Genomic DNA, 10,677 nt, shown 5'->3' with positions numbered 1-10,677 from the left:
CCAAGTAAAGCAGCAGAATGGGAGATTACTTCAGATCTCTTTTCCAGATCTCAAGTACAATGACATCCTTCCCCATGTAGATGTTGACACTGGCTTCTACCCCCTAGGTTGGTCCGGTAGAGAGTCAAGATAGAACCTTGCTGATAAACAGTGTTTATTCTGCGATCCTCACTCCCTCCTCAGGGAAAGTTGACAGCAGAAGGAGCAGCAGGAAAATCTGTATGGGAAGCCTTGGGAAGCAGCCCAATCTCGGGCAACACGAAGACTAGTGTAGAAAAAAATGTACATGTAAGAGCCAGCAGACAAAGAGGATCACTTGGTTTGCTAAGTAAATCAACATTGGCTCTAATTGTTGTCTAAATCCCTGAGAAAGTTTCCTGTTCTCACACCTTTGCTTGCTTCCAAGTTTCCTCTTAGACAAGTTTTGGAAGCTCTGAAATGTCTGTGTAGACATGAAAGCAACTCACTAAACCTGTCACAAGCAGGAATGTCTCCCGCTACACTCCAGGAATCAGAGGATGATCCACCAGTATGAAAATTATGGAGGAAAGAGTCTTTAATTTATGAAGGTTATGAAATAACAAACACTTAAGTTTAAGTTCTTTGAAATCTGGCCAGTATAAACAATTTTACATAAAGCTCTATTTACTCCTATTCAGAAGCAGTCAAAATGACCCAGTTGTTCTGTGACTCACGGGGCTCTTGTGTCTATCATCAACTGATTGGATTTCTTTACAGTCCAGTTACAGAGAAGACCATTGTAACCACCAGGGCCATGGGTACAAACTTATCTTCTTTTCCCCAAAGGAAAGCCATACCCAATGGTTACTATAGAATTTATACTACTATTTGTAACATGCATCGAAGGCGCGCACGCGTGTGTGTGTGTGTGTGAGCTCTCCAGATCCCCAGTGTCACTAGCAGAAGAAAAGCATGTATCTGCTCAGTATTAGAATAATAATAAGGTCCTGAGAGTAATGCTCACACTAAGAGCTTGTGAAGTTTGCTTCCTGTTGAATTTGGGTTAAGGTTGAAAGAATAAAGTTAAAATAAAGATACTGGGGCACCTCGGGAGCTCAGCCGGTGAAGCGTTAGACTTCAGCTCAGGTCATGATCCCATTGTTCATGAGTTCAAACCCCGCTTTGGAATCTTCTCTCATGGTGTAGAGCCTGCTTGGGATGCTTGCTCTCTCCTCTCTGCCCCTTCCCTGCTTGTGCTCTCTCTGTCAAAATAAATAAATAAAAACTTAAAAAAATAATAAAGATACTACAGGTATCTTTAACATTGGTGCATAAATTTAATTGTTTAAACAGAACAATAAAGTAAGTCATTGAGTTCTTAGTCCAGTTTTAAAGAGAAGAAAAAGAGGTGATCAGAATTGGTGTTATATCAGGTAAAACCAGATTCATCTTATTTCGTTTGCCCTAGAATCAGTGATTTGTCCTTGGTATCCCTTAGAATGATTTGCTGTGATGTGGGGGCTCAAAAGATTGGACCCACATCCACCTGTCCCTTGCACACACTCCCAGAATACGTGGGTCAGCTTGCTTTTCTTCTCTCTTCATAGAGCTCTTTCTCTGCCCTAGCCCTCTGTGCTGACATCAGAGTGCCCAGGGATTGATGGAGAATAATCTTCACCACTCTCTCCAATTTTCCTCCTCATGGTTCAGTCATCCCATCTAACCAAAAGCAAGAGATTATACATTAAGGTGATCAGAACCTGGTGCTCTTGACTTACACTGGTGTGGTCAGTCTGCCGGGTCTCACTATTCTTTCTTGTTAATGATACAGGTGTGTTCATTAGGTATCAGCCCAGCTCCTGAGTTGCACAGGTACAGAGCTCTCCCAGGCATACATTCCCATCAAAAGCAGCCTGCTTCTGGAAATTCGGTGCACTGGCCCCAGTAACTCACCTGCAATTTACTCCTGTAGTCAACTGCGTGTGTGTCTTTGAAGACCTTGGGGGTTGGAAGATGTGGAAGCAACAATACCACTGGGGTTCAGTGTCTTTTATTTTACCCAGAGGTATCATTACCCAGAAGTTAGTATCAGGATCCCTGGAATCCAACAGCCTGAAGGTCACATCTTTGTTCTGACATACGTTCGGTGTGAATTTAGAAAAGCTTTGGAACCCTTCTGGGTCAGTTTCATCTATAAAATGGGGATAGTATGTATCTCATAGGATTGTCATGAGGATTAGTGAGATTATGGATGTAAAATAGGGCAGAGTAAGGTCTCTCTAAACATTAGCTGCTGCAGTTGTTATAAGTAGTATAAGATTGGTCTTCTGGAAGCTAGGGGTGGAAGACCCCGAGGATGTACTTTACCTGCTTTAATATTGCAAAATGCAAATGCCTGGAATGGATTCTGTAACACGGATTGTGGTTTAACTTCCTGTGAATTTCACTATAAGCAGTGAATACAGCTGCATCTCATTTGACAGAATAGACTAACGCTGCCTGTCTACTGCAGGGAGTGTCCCACGGAACCAGCACCCCGATCCAGGAGCAGGACCCACAGCCACAGACAGTTTCCAGGAGCTCAAATAACAGAAAACCTCTGCAACCACAAGTTTTTTCCAGAAAGAGAAGTACTATGATCATGGCTCATAGAATCAGGCTGGCCTTTTCTTTCTTGTAACCCTAGTGAAAAAAAAAAATATATATATCTGTCAAGGAATCCTTACCCTAGGCAAGATTTATGTTCAGCTTTTCTGACATTTGGTTCTTTAACTGGGATCAGGTTCATTCCAAGATGCTAATGCTCGAAGAGTCCCCTGGAAAATTTTCCAAGCCAGCAACAGGAGACGGCTACCTGGCTGAGCCATTGCTCCAGTGCTGGCACAGGCAGAGAAAAGACTCAGGAACCTTCGACAGACTGTTTACCTCCTTGCCAGGTCTGCTCCAACATTAACTCTTTGTAGCTCATGACTGACTCACCTGTGTTCCCCTGGCCTCTAATCTTCTTGTGAAGGAACACATGCCTGGGATTCTTGGAAGGGTGGCCTTTCCAGTGCTGTGTGTCCTAAGCCTAGGGCACATGGGGCTAGCAGGTGGCCCTGCACTTCGGTCCTCACATGTTAAGATTTGGCTTACGTCTCCTGCTGTGCTAGATGTTGGGGAGCTTTTGTGAAAGAAATTGGTATTTCCCTGAAATCCTCAAGCAGAGGTCACAGTGACCCACTGGGAAGGCAAGAATGGCCATGATGATTTACAATAGAAGGGACGTGGCAACTGCCTCTTGCTGGTGAAAATGAGGAAGGGAGCCATGGCCCCAAGGGAGAAGAAGGATACTAATCACCCATGATTCTAAAGAGTACTACGGTGTCACTGAAGGTCCATGTGAGCAGAAAGAGAGGAGTGGCTGTCGGTGGGGTTTGCTTTGTGGTTTGTTTGTTCATCTGGACTCTACCCTTCTGCCCCAAGGGGCATCTTTGGTCTGGCACAGTGGTCGAGAGCACAGCCTTAGTATTAGGCTTGGGTGAGAATTCCAACTCTGTGACCCCAAGACATATACCTTGGTCATGTTGCCCGACGTCTTTAATGGTTTCCTCGTTATTAAAGAAAACAGCTCATGTTAAATAAATTAAATGAAAAGGAAACACAGCTCCTAGAATGGTACCTGCCAAATAATGTGATGGCATTGGAGGGGAGCTAGTGGAGGTGATGGGGGGTAGGGGCGGAGATGGTGATGACGGTGGAGAGGTGTGGTAATGGAGGTAATGGTGGTGGTGACGTGTGGGAAAGAAGGAGCAGTAATGCATGTGGGCTCTAGCTTTTCACCACACCTTTCAGTGGTTCTCCACGGGTGCCATAGCAGATGTACTGGCTTGGAGAGGAACCAAAGTTTGTTGGCCTCACCCCTCTACCGCTTTCTCCAAAATACGTTTTTCCACCACTTTGCCTGCTTTTAATGGAACCAGACCTACAAATGGAAGAAAAATAAGAAGGGTCAATGTTCCTGACACCTGCCTCACCTGAGCTGTTCAGAGACCTGGCAGTGAGGATTTCCTAAGAGCCCCGGGTAGAGCCTGACCTTTGAGTATTCCTCTCTGGGGACCCTTGTTCCCCCTCCTGGATCCCTTGCCAGACAGGCCAGGTGGTTTTCCATGCCATCAGACTGAGGTCAGATTCAACCTCATTCCTCCAAGGGAAAGGTACCATTTCCTTTCACCAATCCCCTGGAGCCAACCTTCATCCTGCGATTGGCCTTCTCCCAGAGTGACTCATCAACTCGGAGTCTGGCCTTGTGCTGACCCCTGACGTCTTCCTGAGACAGGGTGAGACCTGCTGGGAGGAAAGGCAATCATTATATCATCCCAGAGCCAAGGCCACATAAACACTTCCCTTCTCTAATGAATGGGCTCCAAAGGGCAGGCTGACTTGCCTTGGTGTGGCCCCTCCTAGGCCAAGGGTGTGGATGAGAATTTAAGCTAATGTTGGTGTTGGGAACATTTAGATATCAACTTCCCGACTTTTTCTCATTTTAACAGAATGCTAAGCCTGTTGTAGAAGGACCTTCACCTTTTTTTCCTCCTCTTTTAAGAGACTTTCCAGAAGCAGAATAAGAAACCACCTTATTAACAGCACATTGTCCAAAGTGTGTGCTGTGGAGGCCTACGAGAGATGAAGATGAGTCTCAAGGGCCATGGAGATACAGGCATGCTTGTAAATGAGGCAAAAGGGTGCAATGGCTGAGACAACGCCTGAGACAGTCAGACATGGGGGGCTTGAATTGTGACTGGGAACATGTCACTTCATTTTCTGAGCCTTGTCTCCCTCTGGGTAACATGGGGAGATTCATGGTGCCCACCTCATAGATACCATGCTAAGTATGTCAGAGAAGGCTTATAAACTGCTCAGCACAGTGCCTGACACGGGGATGAAGCTCAATCCACCATAAGATGTGGTGGGGACCACCAGTGGGAGGTGAACACCGTGCCTTAAAGCCTGGGGAGTGAACACTGGGCCCCAGTTAGGAACAAACACGTGGATATAGGGTATTTCCCAGCCAGCATTCGATCTGGGCCTTGAAGGAGAGCACCGTCCACAGTGGCTGAGGAAGCTGCGTGGCTAGAAATGAACAGAGTTGTGGAAGATAGATTCATTAGACAGTGGGTGGCATCGTGGAACTGAACACAGGTTGTGTGGGGGGAGCAGTGAATGGAAAACTGAGCTGGGCCAACATGTTGGTGGGCTTGACTAACGCACAAAGAAATTTGTCTGAGATGGGAGGTCTCCATTGTGGTCCATTCCCCAACCCTGCTAACTAGCCAACTCCCAGAACTCTTAACTCCAAGAGGTGAGGGAATTCAGAGATACCCATTTTGGTACGCAGTGGGCATCCCAGCATATTCTAGGCTTGTTTCCACCACAAGAATCTAGACCTACTGACAACTCAGAACTATTGGAAAGGCAGGTGAGAAAAGTCTATACTAAAAAGTAGGATGCCATCAGGGAAAATAACCATTCCAAGAAGCTGACTCTTGTCAAAGCCTTTAGCTTGAGAGAGTAGAAGTGATTCTGAACCCACGACATCTCTCACTTCGGTTTCTCATGCACCTACGCCAAAGACCCATGTTGGATAAAGGTCTTAGAAACTGGGAATGGGAGAAAGTTCTAGGCCAGTGGAATAACACCTGCAAGGACCCTGAGGTGGGAAAGAGGCCAGGGTTATTAGGACATATCCGGTGATGGGGATAATGGCATCAGCGGTTGTAGAGGTAGGCAAAGCTGGCTGGATGGTTAAAAGCATCCCCAGTTCCCACAGAATGGTTTGAATTTATTATGTTTCTTTCCTTTTGAGAGGCAGAGAGAGACAGAGCGTGAGTGGGGGAAGGGCAGAGAGAAGGAGACACAGAATCTGAAGCAGGCTCCAGGCTCTGAGCAGTCAGCACAGAGCCCGACGCGGGGCTCGAACTCACGGACCGCGAGATCATGACCTGAGCCGAAGTCGGACGCTTAACCGACTGAGCCACCCAGGAGCCCTGAGAATGGTTTGAATTTAAACGTACGTATGATGGGCAGTTACCAGAGGGGAGTAAGCCACTGAGTGACATGGTCTAGCTCTTGAGTTAGAAACAGCACACTTGCTTGGAGAGGGTGCTGGGTGGGAGCAGGGCTGGAAGCAGGAAGGCGGCAAAGAGATACTTCAGGGGTCTCAGTGGGAGGTGGGAGGGAACTGGATTGCTAAGGGGGTTGCAGGGTCACGGAGACAAGTCTTGATTCAAGTTTTAGATATAGAACCATGGATTTCAATGACCAATAAGAGGAGTAGTGAAGACAGGAAGGGTGGAATTGAGAAAATCTCTTTTTTCTGGCTTCAGCCACCAGGGGGACAGCGGAACTATCGGCAGAAATGAAATATTTGGGGATGAGGAACCTCTGCGGCAGGGAGAATCAGGCGTTCTGTGTTTGAGCAATTCAGATGGAGTGCCAAGGGGGCATTTGTTTCTCCGTGACCCGTTGGAGTTCCAGGATGGGCGGGGCTAGAGACACAAGGTGAGGGGGTTGAGCCTTCTGCGGGAGAGATCTACTCATAGCACCTTACCTGATCCCCAAGGTGGCAGAGTGGGGGGTTGAAAACCAGGTCTGTTTGATTCCAAAGCGGATGCCCCTTCTACTTCACCATGCTCTTTAGGCATCAGTGTGCTCGTTCTGCAGATAAACAACTGAGCATCAGGGAACGAGGCGGCAAAACAGGCCAGCCAAGGCCTCAAGTGGGGCTCCATCCCAAGGCTTCTCCTCAGCCCCAGCAGCTTCGCCTCCTCCCCTGTGCCCATCACAGGATTCAGAGACTTGCAAATAGCTGGAAATTGCTCTCCATGAAGAGGTCACCTCGCAAGTAGAGCTACACCCAGTCTCTGGATGTCAGAATGTTTTTGGAGAATCCAAGTACGTTTGATTTGCATAGGAAGCAACGATGAATGGCATTCTTAGCCTTGTGCTTTAAAACAGGGATGTAGGCTTTTTGGTAGTTGCATCACAGAATATCTAAGGACAAGGTCTAAGCAGGAACCCCTCGATAGGTTAGGGGCACCTGGGCATTCTCACCTCAGTGGGGAGAGTTTATGGGCCACCTCAGACAGACACTGTCCCCTGCCTCAGTTGGGGCCAGAGAGGGCCAGGGACGGGTGCCAGGCAGGAAGCCTGAGCAAGGCCCGGGTGACCCTCCCCGGAGTGTGGGTTGGAGGGGCTCGGATGCCACCGGGCAGCATCTGTCTCTGCTCCTGGAACCCTGGGCTGCTGGGCTGCTCTCCTCCCTGAGCTGTCAGTCAGTTAGGTTGAGACACACAGCCTGTGGCCTGATGCCGCGTGATTATGTTTTATTTGACTGATTTTATTTTGACACAAAGGCTGCCAGGAAAATGCCAACGTGCTGGAGCTTGACTCCGATGGGTGAAGCGGGGATCCAGGAGTTAAGCTGCGCCCTGAGGCAGCTCGACGGGCCAGACTGGAAGCATGGATCCCGGCCGTGGGAACGTGGGCCCTGGAGGGCGGGTGGGTCGGCTGGCCACCGTGGCTCCGGGGGGGGGGGCACCTAGAAAGTAGGGGACATCCATGCGTCTGTGGCTGAGTCTCACGTGGCCTGCAGCGTTCCCTGGGAGGACGGCTACTTTCAAAACTTGAGTGCTGTGTGCCCCATGGGGCCACCCCCTTAACGGGAGGAGAAGGGGCCTCGGAACACTGCTAAGCTTGGGGTGGACTGGACCTGGCGACAGGCCCTGGGAAGCTCTTGTCTCCTTTCAGCTCCCAAATCCCGACTAGAGCGGCTCCTGGAGGCCTTTGCTCTGTCTAATCACACACCCTCCCTGTCTTCAGCATCAGAAACACAGCTTGTGGTCAGGCCCTCACATCCCAGTCCACACCCCAAGGCCCTGGGAGTGGGTTCTCGTCCTCACAGAACAAGATCCCTGCCTGTGAAATCCTACATGCACACAAAGTAAATTCCTCCATCACCACGTTGCCTCAAATCCAAAAAAAAAAAAAAAAAAGAACTGGAAACAACCTGAGTGTCTATAGATGGATGAACGGATAGGAAAGTTGTGGTATATACATGCAAGGGAATACGACTCAGCCATGGAAAACGAGGGAATCCCACCATTTGCCACAACAAAGAGGGATCTCGAAGGCATCATGCTAAATGACATAGGTCAGACAGAAAAAGACACACAAGGTATGATCTCATATGGGGAATCTAAACAACACAAAACAAAGAAAACCCCTAAACTCAGAAAAAGAGATCACAGCGATGGTTACCAGAGGGTGGGGGCGGGGGATTGGTGGAAGGCGGACGAAGGTTCGTGCCGCCTGTCACGAGGTAAATGCGCACCACGAGCGCAATGTAGGGCATGACTGCAGCCAGCTCTGCTGTGTGATGGGCAGGGAAACTGTTAACAGAGGCAACCCTGAGAGGTCTTGTCACAGGGAAACCATTTTTTTTTCCAGTTTCCCTGCTTCTTTTTTACGATATCTACGTTGAGAAGATGGATATTAGCTGGACCTATTGTAATCATTTCATGATGTATGTAAGTAAATCAGCCCATCACACTGTCTGCATTAACCTTATGCAGTGATGTGTGTCAATTATTTCTGAGTAAAACTGAAAAAAAAAAAACAAACAAACACCACAAACATTTATTACTAATATGCCCACAAGAAGACAAAAAAGGAATAATAAAAAAATTACTTATCTGAAAGAAGACAAAAAGAGAGGAAAAAAGAGCAAAGAATGGATGGAGACAAAGAGAAAACAATAAGTAAGAAATTAGATTGACATCAAATTACATCACTAATCATATTAGGTGTAAGTAGCTAAAGCACCCCATTTAAAAGACAAATTTTCTGGGGTTCCTGGGTGGCTCAGTTGGTTAAGCATCTGACTTTGGCTCAGGTCATGATCTCATAGTTCCTGGGTTCGAGCCCCACATGGGGCTCTGTGCTGACAGCTCAGAGCCTGGAGCCTGCTTCAGATTCTCCATCTCCCTCTCTCTCTGCAACCCCCCCCCCCCCCACACACACACACACTCTGTCTCACTCTCAAAAATCAATAAAACATTAAAAAGAAATTAAAGACAGATTATCTAACCACACAGAAAAAAAAAAAAAACCCAACTATAGGCAACCTATAACAACCTATAAGAAAACCACTTTAATTATAAAGATCCAGACAGATAAAAAGTATAGAAAAAACAAACAAACAAACAAACAAACCAAATATGGTTTCAGCAGCTATACTAATATAAGACAAAGTGAATTTCTGAGTAAATGACCAGGGATAAAGAAGCTCATTTAGTAATGATAAAAGGATCAGTTCATCAAGAGGACAATAACAATCCTAAATGTTTATGCATTTAATACTAGAGCTTTAGAACACTCGAAGCAAAAACTGACAGAACTTCAAGGAGAGACAAATCTATCACGGTAGTCAGAGATTTCAACTTCCTTCTCTCAGTCAGTAATGGAACACGTAGATGAGATTCATGAAAGATGCAGAAGACTTAATCCTTGCACAACTTGGGGGTCATTATCTTGATTGTGGTAGTTTCATGAGCATATGCATATATCAAAATTTATTTTGTGCACATTAAGAATATGCAGGTTTTGGGGCGCCTGGGTGGCGCAGTCGGTTAAGCGTCCGACTTCAGCCAGGTCACAATCTCGCGGTCCGGGAGTTCGAGCCCCGCATCGGGCTCTGGGCTGATGGCTCAGAGCCTGGAGCCTGTTTCCAATTCTGTGTCTCCCTCTCTCTCTGCCCCTCCCCCGTTCATGCTCTGTCTCTCTCTGTCCCAAAAATAAATAAACGTTGAAAAAAAAAAAAAAAGAATATGCAGGTTTTTAAAAAAAAATATGACTAATACCTCCATAGGGGTGTTAAAAATGTAAACCTAAGACTTTCTGGAACATTTACAATCACTTAAAATCCAGGAGCGCCTGGGTGACTCAGTCGGTTAAGCATCCAACTTCAGCCCAGGTTATGATTTCATGGTTTGTGAGTTCGAGCCCTGGGCTGGGCTCTGGGCTGACAGCTCGGAGCCTGGAGCCTGCAGCCTGTTTTGGATTCTGTTTCTCCCTCTCTCTCTGCTCCTCCCTTGTTCACCTTCTCTCTCTCTCTCAAAAATAAATAAACATTAAAAATTTTTTACAATCACTTAAAATCCAAAGTTGTAAAAAGGAAGGATGGATGAGAAATAAGAACCTGAACTTCATACCTGGTGATCACGAGGCTGGGACTGAGAAAGGAATCAATCACGATAGGTAACAGTGTCCAGAATATCGCAACAATGAGCTTGATGAGTGTTAGCAGCACAGCAAATGGAATTCTGCCCCATCCACGGAGACACTATCCAGCGGAAGTTCATAATAATAGCAAATTCTACTGGAAAAGATTTTTTTTTTTTTAAATTTATTTAGAGAGAGAGAGAGAAGGGAGGGGAAGGGCAGAGGCAGAGATAGAGGGAGAGAATCCCAAGCAGGCTCCCTGCTATCAGTGAGGAGACCACCTTGGGACTTGATCTCACAGACCATGAGCCAAATCAAGAGTAGCCCTGAGTCACCCAGGTGCCCCTGGAAAAGGTTTTAAACAATGTAGTACACTTCCTAAATGCAGCATTAGATACAATGTGACTCTAACCGATAATAAAATTGAGCCCAGTGATTTTATCCAATAATGGAAAA

At 46.7% G+C, this 10,677-nt stretch overlaps 1 long non-coding RNA gene across 1 annotated transcript; it reads right to left on the bottom strand.

The window, feature by feature from the left end:
* Nucleotides 1-1,294: 1,294 nt before the first annotated feature.
* On the bottom strand, nucleotides 1,295-4,293 carry LOC123607635. Its single transcript, XR_006716825.1, has 3 exons — nucleotides 4,193-4,293; nucleotides 3,789-3,925; nucleotides 1,295-1,680 (listed from the first exon to the last, which is right to left on the bottom strand). It is a non-coding gene; the product is annotated as an uncharacterized LOC123607635 (long non-coding RNA).
* Between the last annotated feature and the right edge of the window lie 6,384 nt (nucleotides 4,294-10,677).

The sequence above is a fragment of the Leopardus geoffroyi genome, chromosome A2 (assembly GCF_018350155.1).
Source record: "Leopardus geoffroyi isolate Oge1 chromosome A2, O.geoffroyi_Oge1_pat1.0, whole genome shotgun sequence".
Lineage (NCBI taxonomy): Eukaryota > Metazoa > Chordata > Mammalia > Carnivora > Felidae > Leopardus > Leopardus geoffroyi.
This window is presented reverse-complemented; position numbering and strand designations above follow the sequence as displayed.